General features: G+C 38.4%; 2 protein-coding genes across 6 annotated transcripts in view; both read right to left on the reverse strand.

Moving 5' to 3' along the window:
- LOC127528083 (uncharacterized) overlaps positions 1 to 17,897 on the reverse strand; it is a 532,584-nt gene extending 514,687 nt beyond the window's left edge. Inside the window, exon 1 of the mRNA XM_051928692.1 lies at positions 17,503 to 17,897. The gene's annotated coding sequence lies outside the window, so the exon portion shown is untranslated. The remainder of the gene's footprint in view (positions 1 to 17,502) is intronic.
- Positions 1 to 21,856, reverse strand: part of LOC114659714 (proton myo-inositol cotransporter) — a 503,513-nt gene that overhangs the window by 467,613 nt on the left and 14,044 nt on the right. The window lies entirely within an intron of this gene.

The raw sequence follows: 21,856 nt of genomic DNA on the forward strand, positions 1-21,856 counted from the left end.
TATCTTGCTTTTATAAGTTTAAATCTCATTCCATGGAGGGAGAGGAAGAGGCACTTTGCAGTTGATGGAGACAATTTTTTGTAGATGGAGTAAATACAGGCTAATTTAGTTTGAAATGAATTTGCCGTATAAAGTGCAATATACATGTGCTATACACTTTAGCTAGCTATCTATCTTATTGCCATGTATATTCTGTTTATACTTTCCAATGCTCATAATGGATTTTTGAGGATATTAATTAATTTAAACTAATGTATTTTCTTTTCTAAACAACACTGTAATTTTACTTGACTAATTTTTCCAAACCTACCTTTTAACTTTTTTCTACTTTACTTCAGTAGTTTCCATATCACATACTTTTACTTGAGTAAATGTTTGTCTACATAGTAATATTTCTACTTGAGTAATACAAAGTTTTAGTACTTTTTCAACCTCTTTGTACATGACAGTGGAATGTCATTGGCAATTACTGCTGAATAAAAGCTGTTTACAGTTTATTGATGTTGATTGTAATATAATATGGGTGAAAAAACTAACATGACTAGTAATTCCATGCCAACATGTGGCTTTTGTGCTCTCGTAGACCTCTTTTGGCATAGCAGTTAGGTTGTCCTTAAAGAATGCTAAGTGAAATTTTGGTTTTCACACTGAAGAACCAGGTAGCATGTGACATGAAAAGCATAATTGTTTGATCCCCTAGGTATGAAACAATATAAGACAATCCTTAGACTCATTTTCAGTGAGGTAATTTGAGGAACACTGTAAACCTGAGTTCCCATAAAAGTAAAAAAAAAAAAAAAAAAAAAAAATCACCAATATAATAAATACAGTGGAACCTCGGTTTGCGAGTAACTTGGTTTATGAGTGTTTTGCAAGACGAGCAAAAATTTTTAATTTTAATTTTTAATGTGATCACAACTGAGCTGATGGTTCTTCTCTCTCTCTCTCTCTCTCTCTCTCTCTCTCTCTCTCTCGCTGCGGGATTGTAGGCAATCGTCTCCTATTCTCCATCTCCTGTTCCACTGTATATTGCATAACACACCTGCCAGGTACATTTTTTAAAGATACTGGATTAACATTAGACTGACATCACACTTAAGCTACAATGGTAACATGCAGTGCTCACTGAAACCATAAAACGAAACTATGTAATACTTTTTAATAAATTCAGCAAAGCACAAATTAACTCGTGAATATCAACAGCCTGCTTGAAAAACAGTTTGGATAAAAGCAAATGAGCAAGAGAAGAAAAATAATACAACAACAGTGCAATGCATTCCATGCATGGTTACATAAAATTAAGTTCAATTAAGTACAGAAATTGGCTGGAACAAAGAAACATTAACCAAAGAGCTGCTTCAGAACATAATTTGAGACCCAAGTTGGAAAGTAGGCCAATTATAACACTTTTATCTGAAATGATTTGAGTATACAGTAATCCCTCACCTATCGCGGGGGTTACGTTCCAGAGCCCCCCGCGATAGGTGAAAATCCGCGAAGTAGCGACCTATATTTATTTTATTATTTATACATATTTTAAGGCTTTATAAACCCTTCCCACACTCTTATAAACCTTTCTCACTCTCTTGTTAACCTTTCCCACACTCTTATAAACACTTCCTATGCTCTTAAACACTTTCTACATTCTTAAACACCGCAGACCAACACTGCACACTGCACACAGCGATCAGACGTCGATGTGTCTGCACTCGCTTTGTGAAGGGGGGCAGCTGAACTCACGCTGAGCAGAAATGGACTTTGTGCTGCTTCTGCCAAAATGCCTGCTTGTCGCTCTGCGCGTGCGGAAGAAGGAGGAGTATGTGTGTGCATGTGTGAGGGCTGAACGCACGTTCGCTCAAACCCCCCTCCCCGGAGGCGCAGTTAGCATTGTCAAGGGGGTGGGGAGCTGAATGAACGCTAAGGAGAAGTGGACTTTGTGCTGGCTTTGTGCTGCTTGTCGCTCTGCCTGTCAATAATTTAAAAGCCTGTACATCACCAATTTTCCTGTCTCACTGTCTTGTCTTGCGTGAAGTTAAAATGTTTTAATAGTGAGATGTTACTCATATCCTTAGCCCGACATCCACATATCATATGTGTTAACAAAGTGTGTTTTATAAGTTTACATGTGTTTAAAGCATGTGGGATGGGTATTTTAAGGCTTAAACTATAAAAATGTTTATTTATATGGTCTTTCTATATCGCGGATTTTCTCCTGTTGCTGATGGGTCTGGAACATAACTTCCGCGATAGGCGGGCAATCACTTGTATTTAAAAACCCGCGAAGTCGTGAATCCGTGAAAAGTGAACCGCGAAGTAGCGAGGGATTACTGTAATGAGGTGTGAAAAAATGGCAGAAATACAAAAGAGCATTATACTTAAAACAGTTGTAATACAAGATCATAAATAACAGGATAACACACTTACTATAGTGGGACAAGATGAATTAAACACAGAAAAATAAACTTCTGAATCTGCTTAGCTGTCACTTGTGACATCCATGTAGATTGCTTAGCAACTGACAACTTTTTTTAAGCTATTATTGCATACCAGGCAACTACATGGAATTTATGGACTAATAATAATAACAACTTGCAAACATAATATGGTAAACACTGACCCATTCAAACACTAAGCAATACAGATCAATATAAAAATGAAACATATTAGTTTGTCCAAAAACAATTGGCAGTATGATAAAACAATGCACAACTGCTAAGCAAAATTTTAAAAGATTAAAAACAAATTACAAATGGTCATATCTGATATTGATTATGTCACAGATGAGCTTTGTTCTAATTTGTGAATGGGATGCTCACTAACTTTCAACAGTGCATAATCATGTTAAGCCACAACATGTAATGACAAATGTTCTTGTATTAACTTGAACTTTTTATTATTGTTTATTTAATAAGTATTTAACAACACTTAACCAAACTGGCTGGTTGGTTGGCCCTTATTTTAGATACGACACAAAGACTGAAGACAATCACTCTCCACAGAAGTCCTGCTCTCTGTACTGTATCCTGCCTTGTTGCATTTTAAAAGGATAGGAACATTTGAAGTTCACCTACAGTGAATTAAGAATGTATTTGGACCCTTTTACTTTTTGCACAATTATTGAGTTGTAGATTTAATTTTAAACTGACAAAAATGTGCCATTTTTCCCATAAATCTACACTCAATAATCCATTATGAAAAAGCAAAAAAACATGTCAGGTAGGTTTGCAATATTTTTAAAGATCAAAAACTAAAATCACTCATTCATACAAGTATTCAGACTTAATTCAGTACTTTGCAGAACCCACTTTGGTAGCAATTATAACCTTCTTCTCTTCAAGCTTTAGATTTGGTCGGTTTACCCTGGCAGTTTCTCTCAAGTTCTGTTAGAATAGATGAGAAATGTCTGAAAACTATCATCTTCAGGGGCCTCATGTATAAACGGTGCGTACGCACAGAAATGTTGCGTACGAAAGTTTCCACGCTAAAATCGCGATGTATAAAACCTAAACTTGGCGTAAAGCCACGCACATTTCCACGGTAACTCATGCCTTGGCGTACGCAATTTCTCCGCTCGGTTTTGCAGACTGGTGGCACCCAGCGTCAAAGCAGTGCTACTGTTCCTGTGTGGTCACCCTTTCTTTCTTAGCTCCATATTCCTGACGTGGCTTTATAAATACACTGAAACTAACTGCATATTGTTTATTAGTGTAATGCATCCGATTGTAATTAACCTGCAGCAATATAATGGTCCAGGGAATAGCCATAGTATTCCAAATACCATAACTGCTTTAGCGTTGTAACTCACACTGCATCTTCTTCTTCTTTCAGCTGCTCCCGTTAAGGGTTGCCGCAGCAGATCATCTTTTTCCATATTACTCTCACTGCACCACTCGGAGTATTTATATCACTGTATCTGATTGGGGAATCACAGCAGCAGCTGACTGGAAAGAGAATTATCGGTACACAGCATGAAGCAGACGCTGCCTGAGCCAAGGCAAAATGCTTCAGAGACTTCCCAGTACGGACTTCACGGTTTAGAAAAAGTTTCATCCCAAGAACTATAAAAGCACTAAATCAGTCCATCAAGTGCTCCTTATAGAACTGTTTGTACTTATAAGTACAATCACCTCACTGTAAACTTGCACTACAGTTATAATATTGCACAACCTGTGCCACTTTATAAAGCACGTATTTACATATGATGACAATATCATTTTTAAGATGAAATGCAGCAAAATATGTTGATTATATTATACAGATAAAACTTTAACTTCATTTAAATAATCTTTGTTGTTAATAATTAAACATGTGAGGACACGGTGCCGCAGCGCTAGATAGTTCAGGGATTGTTCCTGCATTGCGTTGTATTCTTGCTGGTGCTGACGCGACACTGGAAGGACAGACGGATAGAATAATTAAACATGTACTACGAAGATATTTCAATGTTCCTTAAAAGTTTTGAAGAATCGGCGTTTTAAGCTTACAGATGGCTTCACATCTATATAGCTGATTGTGTGGCGATTGGGTTTTTGGAGAAAGAAAAGTAAGGACAGGAATTGGAGGTTAGTACGTTTGAAAGAGACAGTACTTCTGTAATAAATTATTTCATCGAAGGTCGTGCATGGCGCCACAAGCCTCTTGCGTGAGACATGAACAAGCACTGCGCCACCATGTTCCCATGTTTAATAACATGCTTTCATTCCTATCATCATGAAAAAGATATCATGTATACATCTCAGTATTTTAATTATTCAGAGAGCTGTAATATCACGAATGTAATGGATTATGTGTCCTGTCGGAGAAAGAGAAAGCCTGTTTAAGAAGCAGGTAGTGATTCACACATGTAGAGCACATAGAAGATCAAATACAGAACAAAGCATTTAATGTGCCACTTTAGTTACAATGGGATTTGAGAAACTAGTAAATTAAATGATTTTAAGATGACGTTTATGATGTTCTACTTGAATGGCAAAATAAACTACGTGATTAAAGTGGAAATTTCGAGATTAAAGTTGACATTTCATGCTTTTTCCCCACTGTGTGCCTATTTTTTTTGTCTGTACAATAATAAGCTTTCATATGACACTCAGACAGTGGGCTACAACTCGCCTTTTCACAGCGACTTTGATATGTGATTTCTTTTTTATTTCGGGCACTGTGCGACTTTGTGAACTTGAGCCTTCGAGTTTCTCCGACACTCTGTCACTCAATCAACTTCCTTTTGTTGATTATACCACTGTTTAAACCAACAAATAGTACGTTTTTCCTTTGCCTCCACTTGGTATTCGCTGAAATTGTTATATTTCCCCCTGTGCTTTTCCCATTGTCTTTTCACAGAAGGCTATTTATATTGATTTGCATATTCAAAGAGGCGTAATTCTGGGAGGAGTTGGAACGGGACAGAAGGCGCGTGCACGTGCATTACTTTTCACGCTGATCGGGATTTATGTAGTGGAAGAACGTGAAAGTTTGCATACATACAGATTCCTGCATCTGGATTTTTCAGTGCGTATGCACATTCCCGCTTTTGTGCTTACGCCATGTTATAGTGTGAGTTCTACACACGGCGTTATACATGAGGCCCCAGGTCTCTCCACACATGTTCCATGGGGTTTAAGTCTGGCCTTTGCCTGTGCCATTCAAGAACAGTCAGAGACTTGTCCCAAAGTCACTCCAACACTGTATTGGCGGTATGCTTAGTCATTATAGTGGTGAATGGTGAACTGTTGTGCCAGTCTGAAGTCACATGGACTCTGGAGCAGGTTTTCTTCAAGATCCTCTCTGTATTTGTCTGCATTAATCCCTCCCTCAATTCTGATATGTAATTCTTCACATGCTTTGTGAATGATGAGACCTTAAAGACAAAGGTGTGTTTTTCTAAACTATACCCAAGCAATACAATTTGCCACAGGTTCAGTTAAATCAAGTTCTAAACATATCTCAATCATAATGAAAGCAAACAGGATGTAACTGATCACAGTTTAGCCTGCCACAGCAAAGGGTCTAAATATCTATATAAAGAGAAGACTTCAGTGTTTTATTTTGAAAAAATTTGCAAACCTTTCTGAAAACATGTTTTCACTATGTCATTATAGATTATTGAGTGTAGACTGTTGAACAAAAATGGCAAATTTATCCATTTAAAATTACATCTGCAACACAATAAAGTGTGCAGAAAGTGAAGTGGTCTGAATATTTTCTGAATCCACTGTATACATATTAACTCTGCATCAATAATTGTCAAGCAACCAAAAATCACCAGAGATGAAATTATTATGAAATCTCAAAATACAGCCACATTTCGCCTAAAAATCTTTTTTTTACCAAAATATTACAACAGATGTGGTGTTTTAGTTGAAGAAATGTTTAGTTACTACCCTATGTTTTAATTCATTGTGTGTATTCTGAAGGTGGACAACCTAATAGCATTTCTGCCTCATGGATTTAGTGTCCTAGCGTCTCTGGGTATTCATTTTATATCTCCAAAAATATGCAGGGTAGGTTAACAGACAATCCCAAATTAGACCCAGTATGTGTGTATGGATTTTATATTAACAAAACAATTTACATAATTTTCCTCACCATGTACTGTGGCTGTGACTACATGTATGCACATGTGCATGTTTCATATGGCACATTCACAGACAGTGTTCTATAACAGTAGTAATGGGTGATTTTCAAACAGTTATTTTTTGAACAACTCTTTTCAGTAAGTCATATCAGTCAATTCGAAAGCATGAACAAAGGTAGATGTTTAAAGCGCATGTTTAAGTACCATCCATATGATTTCCGATTCTCAATTACCTATGATTGTGTCAAAGTTAAAGTTAATCATTAAAACCGAATATAATTCTCTTACCATCCATATGATTTCCGATTCTCATTTACCTATGATTCTGTCAAGGTTAAAGTTAATCATTAAAACCGAATATAACTCTCTTATTCATCATACAAGTACAATACAACAACAAAACATTTATGCTTGACTGTATCAATTGTTTATTTTGTACAATTTGTTACCAGATTTGTTTTTACTTTCAACCTTACTTTAAAAGCACTTTTTTTAAAGTTCAATAACTGTCATTCACTCATTCTTTCAAATTTGAACTGAATCACTGCCCAAGAATGTGTCTCACCATTTTCACTCATTTGATTATCAAACTGAATCACTACTGAGAATAAGTATTTTAGTTCTCATTTTCATTTCAATCACAAACCATTGAGAAGTGAGCACTTGGGTACAACATGTCTTTAAAAACCCATTTCCTACACACTCATTTGGATTTTTTTCCTAAGATCAGTAAGAAGAGAGATTCCCCCAGGACATAGCTTAAAGGGAAAGACATCATAGTAGAAAGTTGAGCAAGTCTATGCTAGCAGATCATCTTCTTCCATATTTTTCTGTCCTCTGCATCTTGTTCTGTTACACCCAACACCTGCATGTCCTCTCTCACCACATCCATAAACCTTCTCTTGGGCCTTCCTCTTTTTCTCTTGACTGGCAGCTGTATCCTTACCATCCTTCTCCCAAAATACTCAGCATCTCCCCTCTGTACATGTCCAAGCCAACGCAATCTCGCCTCTCTGACTTTGTCTCCCAACCGTCCAACTTGAGCTGACTCTCCAATGTACTAATTTCTAATCCTGTCCATCCTCGTCACCCCCAATGCAAATCTTAGCATCTTTAACTCTGCCACCTCCAGCTCTGTCTCCTGCTTTCTGGTCAGTGCCACCGTCTCCAACCCATATAACATAGCCGGTCTCACTACCGTCCTGTAGACCTTCCCTTTCAGTCTTGCTGATATCCGTCTGTCACAAATCACTCCTGACACTCTTCTCCACCCATTCCACCATGTCTGCACTCTCTTTTTCACCTCTCTTCCACAATCCACATTACTCTGTACTGTTGATCCCAAGTATTTAAACTCATCCTCCTTCACCAACTCTACTCCTTACATCCTCACTATTCCACTGACCTTCCTCTCATTTACATACATGTATTCTGTCTTGTTCCTACTGACTTTCATTCCTCTCCTCTCTAGAGGATATCTCCACCACTCCAGGGTCTCCTCAACCTGATCACTACTATCGCTACAGATCATCAGCAAACATCATAGTCCACAGGGACTCCTGTCTAATCTTGTCTGTCAACCTGTCCATCACAACTGCAAATAAGAAAGGGCTCAGAGCCGATCTCTGATGTAATCCCACCTCCACCCTGAATGCATCCGTCACTCCTACCGCAGACCTCACCACAGTCACACTTCTCTTGTACATATCCTGTACAACTCTTACATACTTCTCTACCACTCCCGACTTGCTCATACAATACCACAGCTCCTCTCGAGGCACCCTGTCATATGCTTTCTCTAGGTCCACAAAGACACAATGCAACTCCTTCTGGCCTTCTCTATACTTCTCCATCAACACCATCAGAGCAAACATCACATCTGTGGTGCTCTTTCTTGGCATGAAACCATACTGCTGCTCACTAACCATCACCTCACTTCTTAACCTAGCTTCCACTACTCTTTCCCATAACTTTATGCTGTGGCTCATCAATTTTATCTCTCTGTAGTTACTACAGTCCTGCACATCCCCCTTATTCTTAAATATCGGCACCAGTACACTTCTTCTCCACTCCTCAGGCATCCTCTCACTTTCCAAGATTCCATTAAACAATATGGTTAAAAACTCCACTGCCATCTCTCCTAAACACCTCCATGCTTCCATAGGTATGTCATCTGGACCAACGGCCTTTCCATTTTTCATCCTCTTTATAGCTGTCCTTATTTCCTCCTTGCTAATCCGTTGCACTTCCTGATTCACTATCTCCACATCATCCAACATCTTCTCTCTCTCATTCTCTTCATTCATAAGCCTTTCAAAGTACTCTTTCCATCTGCTCAACACACTCTCCTCGCTTGTGAGTACGTTTCCATCTTTATCCTTTATTACCCTAACCTGCTACACATCTTTCTCAGCTCAGTCCCTCTGTCTAGCCAATCGGTACAGGTCCTTTTCTCCCTCTTTAGTGTCCAACCTCTCATACATCTCATCATACGCTTTTTCTTTAGCCTTTGCCACCTCTCTCTTCACCTTGCGCCTTACCTCCTTGTACTCTTGTCTACTTTCTGCATCTCTCTGACTATCCCACTTCTTCTTTGTCATCCTCTTCCTCTGTATACTCTCCTGTATTTCTTCATTCCACCACCAGGTTTCCTTTTCCTCCTTCCTCTGTCCAGATGTCATGCCAAGCACCCTTCTTGCTGTCACCCTTACTACATCTGCTGTAGTTTCCCAACTGTCTGGTAACTCTTTACTGTCACCCAGTCCAGTGCCTGTCTCACCTTCTCCCTAAACTCAACCTTGCTGTCTTCCTTTTTCAACTTCCACCATTTGATCCTTGGCTCTGCCCTCACTCTCTTCCTCTTCTTGATCTCTAACATCATCCTACAGACCACCATCCTATGCTGCTTAACTACACTTTCCCCTGCCACTACTCTGCAGTCTTCAATCTCCTTCAGATTGACTCTTCTGCATAGTATGTAATCTACCTGTGTGCATTTTCATCCACTCTTGTACGTCACCCTATGATCCTCCCTCTTCTTAAAATACGAATTCACCACAGCCATGTCCATCCTTTTGGCAAAATCCACTATCCTCTGACCTTCTTCATTCCTCTCCTTGACACCATACCTACCCATCACCTCCTCGTCTCCACTGTTCCCTTCACCAACATGCCCATTGAAATCCGCTCCAATCACCACTTTTTGTCCCTTGGGTACACTATTCATCACTTCATCCAACTCACTCCAAAAATCTTCTTTCTCATCCATTGCACACCCAACTTGCGGTGCATATGCCCTGTAGCTGCGTTTTTCCCAAAGTTTCCAAAATATCTGCAGCTCTAACTCAAAAAATGGGATTCAACAAAAGCCTGACGTGCAGAAATGATTCCACAGACAAAATATCTTTGTTTTTTAAAAGTTTAGTTAAGTTTCAAAGTAAAACAGTTCACACAAAAAAGAAAATTAAAATAACAAAAAAAGGAAAAAATTATAATAAGAAAAATTTAGTTCTAAGCTTAATCTTGTTACATCTAAAATCGTTACTAAACACTTACAATTTCTGAACCATTTCAAAACGGTCAGAAAACTGTATGCTTATCCCATTTCAAAACTTAAAATGGGTTTATCAAGTCCCTCTTTACTGGGACCTGTTCTAAACAACAACTGAGCTTATTATCCCACCGTTTCTCAGTTACAGTAAGAGGGTTCTATCTCTTGCTAAGTTATAGGGGGGAAAGACTATACCATAAGTTATGACTATGAAAGAAATTTATATTCTATTCAAATTAAGCAAACATTAATATGAGTTTAACTCAAAACTTTAACTTTCTAAGATTGGCTCTTACATTTCCGGCCCCTAATTGGCTATGCAGGAGCGGAGACAATTACTATACTTTACTTCAATATGAGCCAATTACTTTTATATTAAATATTCTTTTCAAATCATTAGCAATAACACTGCAAATGAACATTTTAAAAAATTTCATATTTCAATCATTGGCTGTTTCTTGAAGCAGGCACAGTTTACTCACGGGTCTGTCAAGTGTGCTGGTTTTTTGTCTGCACACAAACTCTTCTGACTGTGCCTTTGGCATCTGGCATTGTCTTGATGACTCGACCCATTACCCAGGAATTGCGAGGTGTAGCTTTATCTACAATTAAAACAACGTCCCCTGGTTCAAAATTTCTTCTTGGTGCAAGCCATTTTTGACGTTCTTGAAGTATTGGCAAATACTCTTTTGTCCATCTTTTCCAAAACAAATCAGCCATGTATTGAATTTGTTTCCAGCGTCTTCTTGGGTATGGTTCATTTTCTGAAACGAGTTCGGGTGGTATTTCAGGTTTTGTCTTCAGTAACAACAAGTGATTGGGTGTGAGTGGTTCCAAATCATTTGGGTCATCTGATGTCTTTGTAAGGGGTCTGTTATTGAGTATTGATTCCAGTCTACACATCATTGTAGGAAGGTTTTCATCATCGAGTGTTTGTTGGTTTAGTGTTGAATTTAAGATCTTTCTTATGCTTCTGATTTGTCTTTTCCACACTCCACCTTGATGAGAAGCTGATGGTGGATTGAAAATCCATTTGATTTGTTCTTGCATCATAGCGTCGCTGATTTTTTTGTGTTCCAATTTTTTAATAGCTTCTCATAGCTCTCTTTCTGCTCCAACAAAATTTGTTCCATTGTCTGAGCGCATGATTTTAACTTGTCCTCTTCTATCCGTAAATCAGAATATGGCTTGGATACAAGAATCAGTGTCTAAGCTATGTGCGATCTCTATGTGCGCAGCTCTGGTTGTTAAACATGTGAAGATTACTCCGTACCTCTTGACTAGGCTTCTTCCTCTTTTGACTAGGAAGGGGCCAAAATAATCGACTCCAACATTTGTAAACGGTGGATGGTTTGGTGCTAGGCGATCTTCTGGCAAATCTGCCATTTTCTGCTCACCTACTTTCGCATTGTATCTTCTGCACGTTGTGCACTTTGAAATTATTTTTCTGATTGCTGAATTCGATTGAGGTATCCAGTAATTTTGGCATAGCTGTGCGAGCACATAGTTGCGCCCACAATGTCCAATTCGTTTATGAATGTGTTGCAATAGGAGAGAAGCAACATGTGAATGCTTGTGTAGAAATGCAGGATGTTTAGCTTCTTCGGGCATTGCAGCTTTGCAGAGTCTTCCTCCAACTCTTAGTATTCCATCTTGTATGATCAGGTCAAGTTTATAGATTTGACTGTTCTTTTTAACACAAGTCTTTTTCTTTAGAGCCTTTAATTCTTCTGGAAATTCTTGCTGTTGACTGAGGCGGATAAGCTCTGTTTCGGCTTTAACTAAATCGTCTTGAGAAATTGGACTTGTTTTTAGAGTCAGTTTATACTTTTTCATGTGCTTTGTGATGAGTGATTTTTGTTCTTCTGGATTACCTTTAGTCTGACTGGCTTCTAGTTGAAATGTTTTTCTTTCATTTCTTAAGTGCAACAGTATATCTTTAAACTTGAGGAACCAAGCCACTGCTTTCTTCAAGCGATGCCAATCTGAAAAATAGGTGATTAGTTTGTTGATGGGTTCAGTTGCTTCCTCTATTCTTATCACATTAAGTGCACAAGTTTTAATTTCTGGATCATCTTCAAAAAGTGAATCGTTCAGTTGATCTGGTCTTTTTGGCCACTCACGTTCTGACTTCAATATGAAACTTGGACCATGTGACCATGTGGTGCTCTTGAGAAAGTTTTCTATGCTTAGTCCTCTAGAAGCTTGATCAGCAGGATTAAGGGCAGATGTGACATACCTCCACTGTGAAGGTTGTGAATGATCTCTGATCACGGAGATTCTGTTGGCAACAAAGGTCTTGAATCGAGTGCTTTCATTTGAGATGTATTTTAGCACTGTGGTGCTGTCAGTCCAAAATGTAGATTCTTGTAAGGGCATTTGAAGCTCACCTTTATGCATTTTGTCCATTTTTACTGCCACGACGACTGCTGTCAGCTCCATTCTTGGAATCGTGACCTGTTTCAATGGTGCAACTCTTGACTTGCCCATCAGGAATGAACAATGCCTTTTGCCCTCTTCATTTGTTAAAACAAGGTACGTGACAGTGCTATATCCATCTTCACTAGCATCTGCAAAATGGTTTGAAGCATCTGTTCACTTTATAGTCTGTAAGTAACTGCAAATCATCCATCCATTTTTTCCATTTCTGAATGTGTTTGACTTCTACTTCTTCATCCCACACAAATTTCTTTTTGCATAAGTCTCTTAGAATAAGCTTTGTTGGCAGTAAGGCGGGTGCTAGAAAACCAAGTGGATCAGAAACGGAGCTAACAACAGACAGAATACCACGCCTTGTAGCGGGCTTGTTTTGTTACTTAATCTGAAATTTTAAACTATCCATTTCTGTGCACCACTGGACACTCAGGGCACGCTCTGTGGGAAGGAGACTGTGGCTCAAGTCTAAGTCCTTTTGTTCATGAGCTCTGTCTTCTTCTGGTATAGACAATAAAACTTCTCTGTTGTTACTCACCCACTTAGTCAAATGAAATTCCCCTTTGAGGTATAGAGCTTGGAGGTCCTTTGCCAGCTTTATTGCTTGTTCTTCTGTTGTCACTGACCTTAAACAGTCATCCACGTAGAAGTTATTGAGAACAGTGTTAACAGCTTCCTCAGAAAATGTATCACTGGCATCTTCGGCTGTTCTACGCAAAGCATAAGAAGTACAACTGGGTGAAGAAGTAGCACCACAAAGATGTACTGTCATTTTGTACTCTTCAAGGTCTTTACTTAGATTACCTTCAGGCCACCATAAAAAACGTAAAAGATCAGTGTCTTTATCTGGTACTTTAAACTTGGTAGAACATTGACTTAATGTCTGCCATTAATGCTACTGGCTCCTTTCTGAATCTTGTAAGGACGCCAATGAGTGTGTTAGTTAGGTCGGGGCTTTTAATAATTGCTCATTACGTGAGATTCCCTGGTAGGTGGCAGTGCAGTCAAAGACCACTCGAATTTTATTTTTCTTTGGATGATACACACCGTGATGTGGGATGTACCACACTCTGCCTTCATTGCAATTTAGGTTTTCTTTGGGTACCTTGACAGCATAACCCTTGTCTATAATGTCTTTCATGAAGGCTTTATAGTCTCCGTGAAACCTGAATTTTTGCTCAGTTTTCTTTTGAGTCCAATAGTACGCTGTTCAGCAATACAGTGGTTATTTGGCATTTTAAGTGTTTCATCCTTCAAAGGCAAATTTAAACAATAGTGGCCACAGTCTTGCAGATTCTGAAGCTATGCGCATGAACTTGATATCTTCCTGTGACATCTCCTCCTTTTCTTCACAGCTGCACTCTGGAAAATCTGTGTTATACTGTTGCAGTAACATATCTTCAATCTCTGTTATTGACACACGATTGATTGAATGTTTGGGCATCTTACCACTTTGTTTTGCGAGGTCATCTGTCTCTTTGTATGGTCCACCAACCACCCATCCAAGTGCAGTCTTCATGGCGTGAGGTCCACCTCCTTGGCTAGGTATAATTCGTGACTGCTTAAAGATTTCTGGGTAGTTGATTCCTATTAAAAGATTGACTTCAGAGTCAATATGAGATAGACGTACCTCTTTAAGATATGCCCACTTATCGATATCTTCTTGTAGTGGAATACATTCTCTGCTCACTGGAATGGAGACCTGTGTGAAGACCTTTGGCAAATCAATATATTTAACATCATTGAGACCACAGACTTGTAAATCTGATAAGACAGAACATTGGGTTAACATCTTTGAATCATCATCATAATTACTCATAGTTTTGAGGAATACTTGTATTCTTCTCCCTTGTAGACTTAATTGTTTCTGAAGGCTTTCAGTGCAAATCGTTACTGAACTGCCGAGGTCTATAAAGGCATATGTTTCTACATACCTTTCATTTTTTTTTGGATTTTACCTTAACAGGAACCACTTGTAGTGCGCATTCTTCTCCGGCCCCAGTAAAGGCACAAGTTCCAGTCTCGGTTTTCATTTCAGTAGATGCTGCCACACTAGCCTTAGCTTTAAATACTGCTCCACTGTCCCTTTTAATGTGCAGGATATCTGGGTGCTGTAAGGAACATGTCTGACATTTCATTCTTTCTTTACAGTTCTTACTTAGATGACCCTGTTTGAGACAGCGAAAACATAAACCTTTAGATTTTAAAAAGTCAGTCCTTTCTTTATGTGGCAGTTCTTTGATTTTTCTACATTCAGCGAGGATATGCTGGCTACTGCAAAAGGTACAAGGTTTTTCAAATGCACATATATCGTTATCATTCATTAAGACAGAGATTTCTTGAGTCTCCATTTCAACAGCATCAGATATATTTGTAGTAAAAATGTTTCCTGATTTCTGTCCATACTTAAGAGGAGATCTAATTTTGTCGGTTTTTTCCTTTTTCTCTATGTTGCCATAAACGGGATGCATACATTTCTTAGCCTGTTTATGTAAAAAGACAGTTAAATCGTGAATGTCGATCTCTCTATCTTCTTCATCTTCAATTTCATAAGCTGCGTCTCGCCACTTATCTCGTATAGAATATGGGAGCTTTGAGAGAATAGTACGGATATTTTCATTGCTATTGAATGCTGCTTGATTTCTCGTTTTGGTCATGGAATCCATACAGTTATCAAGAAAGGTTGCATAATCTCTCAAGGCTTCCCCATCATTTTGTTTTATTTGAGGCCACTTCAAAGCTTTGCTTACATATGTATCTATTACAAACACTTGGTTGCCATAATGACTTTCAAGCTGTTTTCTAGCCTTTTCATATCCTTCATCTGGTGGCAATCGCGTACATCCTTCAATCATCTCTTGGGCTGGTCCTCTTGTATATTGAATCAAATAATCTAATTTATCTTGTGGGTCTACTAATATGTCACCGACAGCATGATCGAAGGTTCTGATGAATTTTGCATAAGTCAGTGGGTCACCTGAAAATAAAGGGACTTGTCTGTGTGGTACTTCACCACGTGGCGCCGGAGGTGCTGGAGGTGTTGGAACAGGTGTTGTTTTTCGATCAGTTAACGATCTAGCCATTTCGGCGATTGCTTTCTGAAATTCAGCTTGATTCTGCGCTAATATGTTTATTATATCATCTTTGGAGCTCTGAATGTCGGTTTTTGTGCTAGATGTGATCTGTTGCCGTTTTTCCGCTTTAAGTTCATGTAACGTTTGTAAGATACTATAGAGTGTCGATTGTTCAATTAACACTGCTGTAGAAGATGATGAAGCGGTAGCGGTTTTCTGGGCTAAAAAATCAAGTTTAGTATCGAGAGCGCATTTTAGCTGAGGAGACGTCTTTCCTTTTTTTGACTTTGAGCGATCTCTTTCTTGTAATTGCATCTCTTCGAATTGATTAACTAGCTGTTCATCAGATGTGTGTGTTAACAGTCTATTTGCATCTTTCAGCCATGCCATAGTAGCGACAGCAAATTCATTCCATTTCTTAGACCTTTCCGCAAATGTCTTTTTCTGTTTCTTAATCGCTCCCTCCTTATTTAAAGTAGATAGGAGCTTTTCGTGTAACTCCTCTATCTCTCTGTGCGTCGCACAAAAATCTTCCAATCTTTTTGCTACAATTAAGCGGTTTCCTGGAATGTCTTTAAGACTTTCGATTTCAGTTATGAACGCAGAAAGCTTATCTTTCCTCTGACGTATGTGATCGTTAAGATCTCTAGTTATATTTTCTGACTTTGAGTCTGTAGTCAGATCACTGCCGATCTCACTTGAGCTCTGTTTTGACATTGCCATGATAACAGTTCGAACAAATGACAGGATGTTTCCTGACGACAATTTCATCACAATAGGAACGTTCCAACAAAGCAGATTACTTCCTTGAAACAAGGCTTCAATGACTCAGACAAAGGCACAACCAATCATCCAAAATGTCTTTTTTCAAGACGTCTTTTTATATCACAGTCTCTCAAATCTTCTAAAGGTACGGCGACCTTGCTTTCATTTACGATTATGCAAAGATAGTAGATAAGAGCACGGTACCTTCTGAATGATTCAGTTCTTTTTCTTCGTTGACGAGTTCTGGAGCAGAAGTGTCCTCCGTTCTGATGGTAGATTCCAATTCACGTTCAAGGCCTTCAGATGGCAAAGTTTTCTGACAACAATGTAGCTGCGTTTTTCCCCAAAGTTTCCAAAATTCTGCAGCTCTAACTCAAAAAATGGGATTCAGCAAAAGCCTGACACGCAGAAATGATTCCACAGACAAAATATCTCAGTTTTTTAAAAGTTTAGTTAAGTTTCAAAGTAAAACAGTTCACACAAAAAAGAAAATTAAAATAACAAAAAAAAGGAAAAATTATAATAAGAAAAATTTAGTTCTAAGCTTAATCTTGTTACATCTAAAATCGTTACTAAACACTTACAATTTCTGAACCATTTCAAAACGGTCAGAAAACTGTATGCTTATCCCATTTCTAAACTTAAAATGGGTTTATCAAGTCCCTCTTTACTGGGACCTGTTCTAAACAACAACTGAGCTTATTATCCCACCGTTTCTCAGTTACAGTAAGAGGGTTCTATCTCTTGCTAACTTATAGGGGGGAAACACTATACCATAAGTTATGACTATGAAAGAAATTTATATTCTATTCAAATTAAACAAACATTAATATGAGTTTATCTCAAAACTTTAACTTTCTAAGATTGGCTCTTACATGCCCTAACAACATTCATCATCACACCTCCAATTTCCAGCATCATAATCATTACTCTGTCTGACACTCTTTTCACTTCCAAAACACCCTTGACATACTGTTCCTTCAGAATAACCCCTACTCCATTTCTCCTCCTATCCACACCATGATAGAACAATTTGAACCCACCTCCAATCCACCTGGCCTTACTCTCCTTCCATTTAGTCTCTTGCACGCACAATACAATATATCAACCTTCCTTCTCTTCATCATATCTGCTAACTCTCTCCCCTTACCAGTCATACTGCCAACATTCAAAGTTCCTACCCTCAGTTACACTCTCTTTACCTTCCTCCTCTCCTCTGGCCTCTGGACACATCTCCCCCCTCTTCTTCGGCCAACAGTAGCCGAATTTCCGCCATGCACCCTGTTGGCTAATAGTACTGGTGGCGGTCGTTGTTAACCCGGGGCTCAACCGATCCGGTATGGAAATTTGTACTGTTGTCCGCATATTGATTTGGCAAAGTTTTACACAGGATGCCCTTCCTAACGTAACCCTACCCATTTATCCGGGCTTGGGACTGGCATGAAGAAACACACTGGTTTGTGCATCCCCTGTGGCTGGTTTTTTTTATATTTATTATATTTAGTAATGCATGAATTTTTTACTTACATATTTTCAATGTGAGCTAGCATCGGATCTTGATTAATTAAATGAAGCAAAACAATCAATTCACTTAAATGGGTAGATCAAAAGAATTACAACAACAAAGTGAATTGAAATGCCCATCACTATACAACAGGCACTACGCTGAGAGAGGTTACAGCGGAGGAGATCTGTACTTGGTAGTACCACACCCCGAACCACAACGGGCGCACAATGAAAATTTTCTGCAATATTTAAGCTGTTTCACATGCTTTTGGCAAGCACAGCACCACAGCATAAATGCCTGAGCTATCCTTGTACAATCACATTTTCTAACCAGTGTTCTAATGGATCTAACTTTGCCCCAGCCCGTCTCATCAGCAGCTGAGTTTTCTTTTTTCTCAGTAACCACTGTGATTTTATTCTTGTAACTGTATTGCAAAGTCCATCTGGAGATGGTTCTCACCTTTAAAGAGAAATAACCGGTCACATTTGTCAAAACCACCTTGTTACAAATCAGCTGGTTCATGCAAAAAAACAATCAATATGAAATCACTTAATAGGTTGTTTAGCAATTTAAATTATTTTACATTGCAAAAGACTCAACATGCATCGCAAAATGCAATGAAAAAAGGCTATTTTTTAATTAAAGAAACAAAAATACTAGGGATGCATCAAATTTTTGGCCACCAAAAAGATATGTCCAAAAAATAGCCAAAAATGGAACACTCAATATATTGGCAAATTAGTAAATACAACTAAATAAGGAACAATGTTACAGTTGCTCCCCTGTGCTGGTTATGGAAGATTCTTTCAAATAGTGCCTATTGTTCTACAAGGTATCACCAAAATATTTCACTACACTGCATTGTGGGACGTTAAAACCATCTTTAGAGGAATATGCTGATTTGTTTACAATGAGGAATGTGACTAGTAATGTCATAGCACAATAAATCACAATACCTTTACAAAAGCAACGACAAATAGACAAATGAGAGGAGAATGTAAGGGATCAAGACATAAAATAAAATGATTTTTCATAAATAAAGGCATATATTAAAAGTGATACTGAAGTAACTTTTGACCTTATAAAATGCCCTAAAAACAAACAGGCAATGAATAAAAATAATTAAAAAAGGTATTTGGAAATTGGCCCAGGGATTTCTAAAATATGACTTTGGTCAAAAATTTCCATTTTGGTGCATAACTAAGGACATACCTTATAACTAATTGGATGCAACAATATGGTTATATAAGCAATAGAAATAAAATGGGATTGTCAAGCTGATAAATCCTTTGAACCAAAGCAGGTTGTTCATCTTAGGCATTATTTTAATCTTTTCCTTGATGTATTATTCACAATGGCAAACAATTAGGTTTTTAGAGTGTTTTATTTTTCCTAAGATAGAATGTGGCAATCTACCCCATTTTGTTTAAAATACTTCTTAAACCATTCATGTATACATTGTAGTTGTCATGAAAGAGGTAGCTTTCAGGGGCAGCACACTCCCAAGACGTAAAAGTGAACTTAACACTAAACAAGAAAAATGTTGCTTCCCAAATGGCCCAGATGGATAACTCTGAACAAATCATAAGCATATCAGCTCCTTGAATTAGCGGGTGGGGCATCCAATAATATCAATCACTTGGCCAGTAACTTACCCCATGGACAACGATGGTTTGGTAAAGGGTTGGGAGGAGGTGATAAAAACAATACTGCATCCAGTCTTCAAGCAAATTGAATTAGTTAACTAAATTGCTGTGAATGTTCAAAAAGGGACACACTAACCATGCTGTCTATGGTATTGTTTACTTGCTAACAATGCTCCTGTTATTATTCCAATGTCCTTTACATCATTTGGATGCTAAATGACCCTCAGTTTAAACTATGTACAATACATAACTTGGAATCATCATGGACATTTGGAAATAATCTTGTTATGAGTCACACATTATGACTTACATAAGATGAAAGCTCTGCAAACTGAGGAGTGTCAAGATCTTAGCTATGTGACATACCTATATTTAAAACTTGCTTTAAGTTGTTTCAAGACGCAAATGTGACAATGTCTTTAGGCAATAACATGGTCCCTCACACGCCCAAGCACCTTTTAATAATTTAACTTGTAATGCAAAATAAACAGATGTGTTCTGACCTCCAACTTATTAGAACAAGTTTGAAAATACAATTCAAATAAATATTTTATCCTTTTTTGTGGGCATGTCTTTTGTAAATGTAAAGCAAAATTTGTATGTATGCCTTTTTGTGGGTAGGTTTTTATTGTAATTCAATTAAAAAATCTGAATGCATTCCTTTTTTGTTGTTAAATTATTTTTGTAATAATTGAGGGATCTATGTTTCTTGCCTCACCCAGGGATGCCAAATAAATGTAGGAAATTGCGTACCGATGAGAAAAAAAGAACTGACCGATTAATGTTAGGGCGGCACGGTGGCGCAGTGGTAGCGCTGCTGCCTCGCAGTAAGGAGACCTGGGTTCGCTTCCCGGGTCCTCCCTGCATAGAGTTTGCATATTCTCCCCGTGTCTGCTTGGGGTTCCTCCCACAGTCCAAAGACATGCAGGTTAGGTGCATTAGCAATCCTAACTTGTCCCTTAGTGTATGTGTGTGTGCCCTGCGGTGGACTGGCGCCCTGCCCGGGGATTTGTTTCTGCCTTACGCCCTGTGTAGGCTGAGATTGGCTCCATGACCCTGTGTTAGGATTTAGTGGGTTGGGAAATGACTGACTGACTGATTAATGTTAATCAAGAGTCCCATTTTAATTTCCATACCTTTCACTGCAGGAGGGGTTTCCAGCCATTAGACTTGCATCATGGCAACTGAAGCAGACTTGTTTTAAGAAACCTATTAATATAGTTTATTGATTAAAGCAAAGAATATAGAAATATAACAACTGCATATCTATTGACATAGACAACAAAAGGCGAGACAGAAGCGACAGACAAACATGTAGCAAAGAAGAGGTTGGATGTTTACTGGCTTTTTAGAGTTCTAATTTATCTTGGCACAGATAAATGATTTAATGATACCAAATCTTTAAGGATGAGATCCAATATTGTGTAGAATTGTTCTGAGTTCAAGTGGAAGATTCTTCTTGCACTGAAGTGCACTATTTGGCTTTCCTACATGCTACTTTGTCTGTGGTAAGGCATGATTTTTGTTTTTTTGCAGCTTGCTGCTAGGTTCTATACCATATCCTCTGTAACTTCATAGAAAAGCATTTCTGGCACAACAGTGTTACCTGAAGTTCCCTTGTTGAAGCAGTACTGCTTATGAGACTGGACTCAAGTCAGTAGCACAGAGCTTGGCTTCACAGAGTGGATATAAGAGCTAGCTCAGGGTGTCTAGCTCCAAGGTTCTACAGAGAACACCTGAGCATTGTACGGCCCACATGCCGAATGCGGCCCTTTGTCTGGTTCTGTCTGGCCCATGGAAGGTGTGAATGGCAAGTGCCTGCCTGGGCGTATCAATCTGCATCACAGCTAGATTGACCACGCAGACACAGATTAAAATTCATAAGTATGGAAAATTGTGAGAGATTACATTAGAAAGGATGGGATATAACAGAGGGAATCAGAGATTGTTGATGTTATATTGAATAAAGGAAGAAGACACCTGTTGTTAATCAGCATCCCATCTGCCTTTTGTGCAAAGGAATTGTTAGCTAAACTGAAAAAAGCAAACTCTTTTTACAAAGAGCTTCTTACAGCAATGGAAGGAACATTAAAAAACAGCTATACTGTATATTACCTCACAAAATTGCCAAAAGAAGTAAACCGTATTCTGATGGAGAATTTCTTAAACAGTGCTTATTGGAGTCAGCAGCAATCATCTGCCCAGAGAAAACTGATGCATTTGATCATCTGGCCCTTTCACGATGAACAGTTACTTGATGGATTGAGGAAACTGCGGAGAATCTGGTACTATGGATGAAACGCACAGTGG

This window comes from Erpetoichthys calabaricus, chromosome 1 (assembly GCF_900747795.2).
Source record: "Erpetoichthys calabaricus chromosome 1, fErpCal1.3, whole genome shotgun sequence".
NCBI classification, from domain to species: Eukaryota; Metazoa; Chordata; class Cladistia; order Polypteriformes; family Polypteridae; genus Erpetoichthys; species Erpetoichthys calabaricus.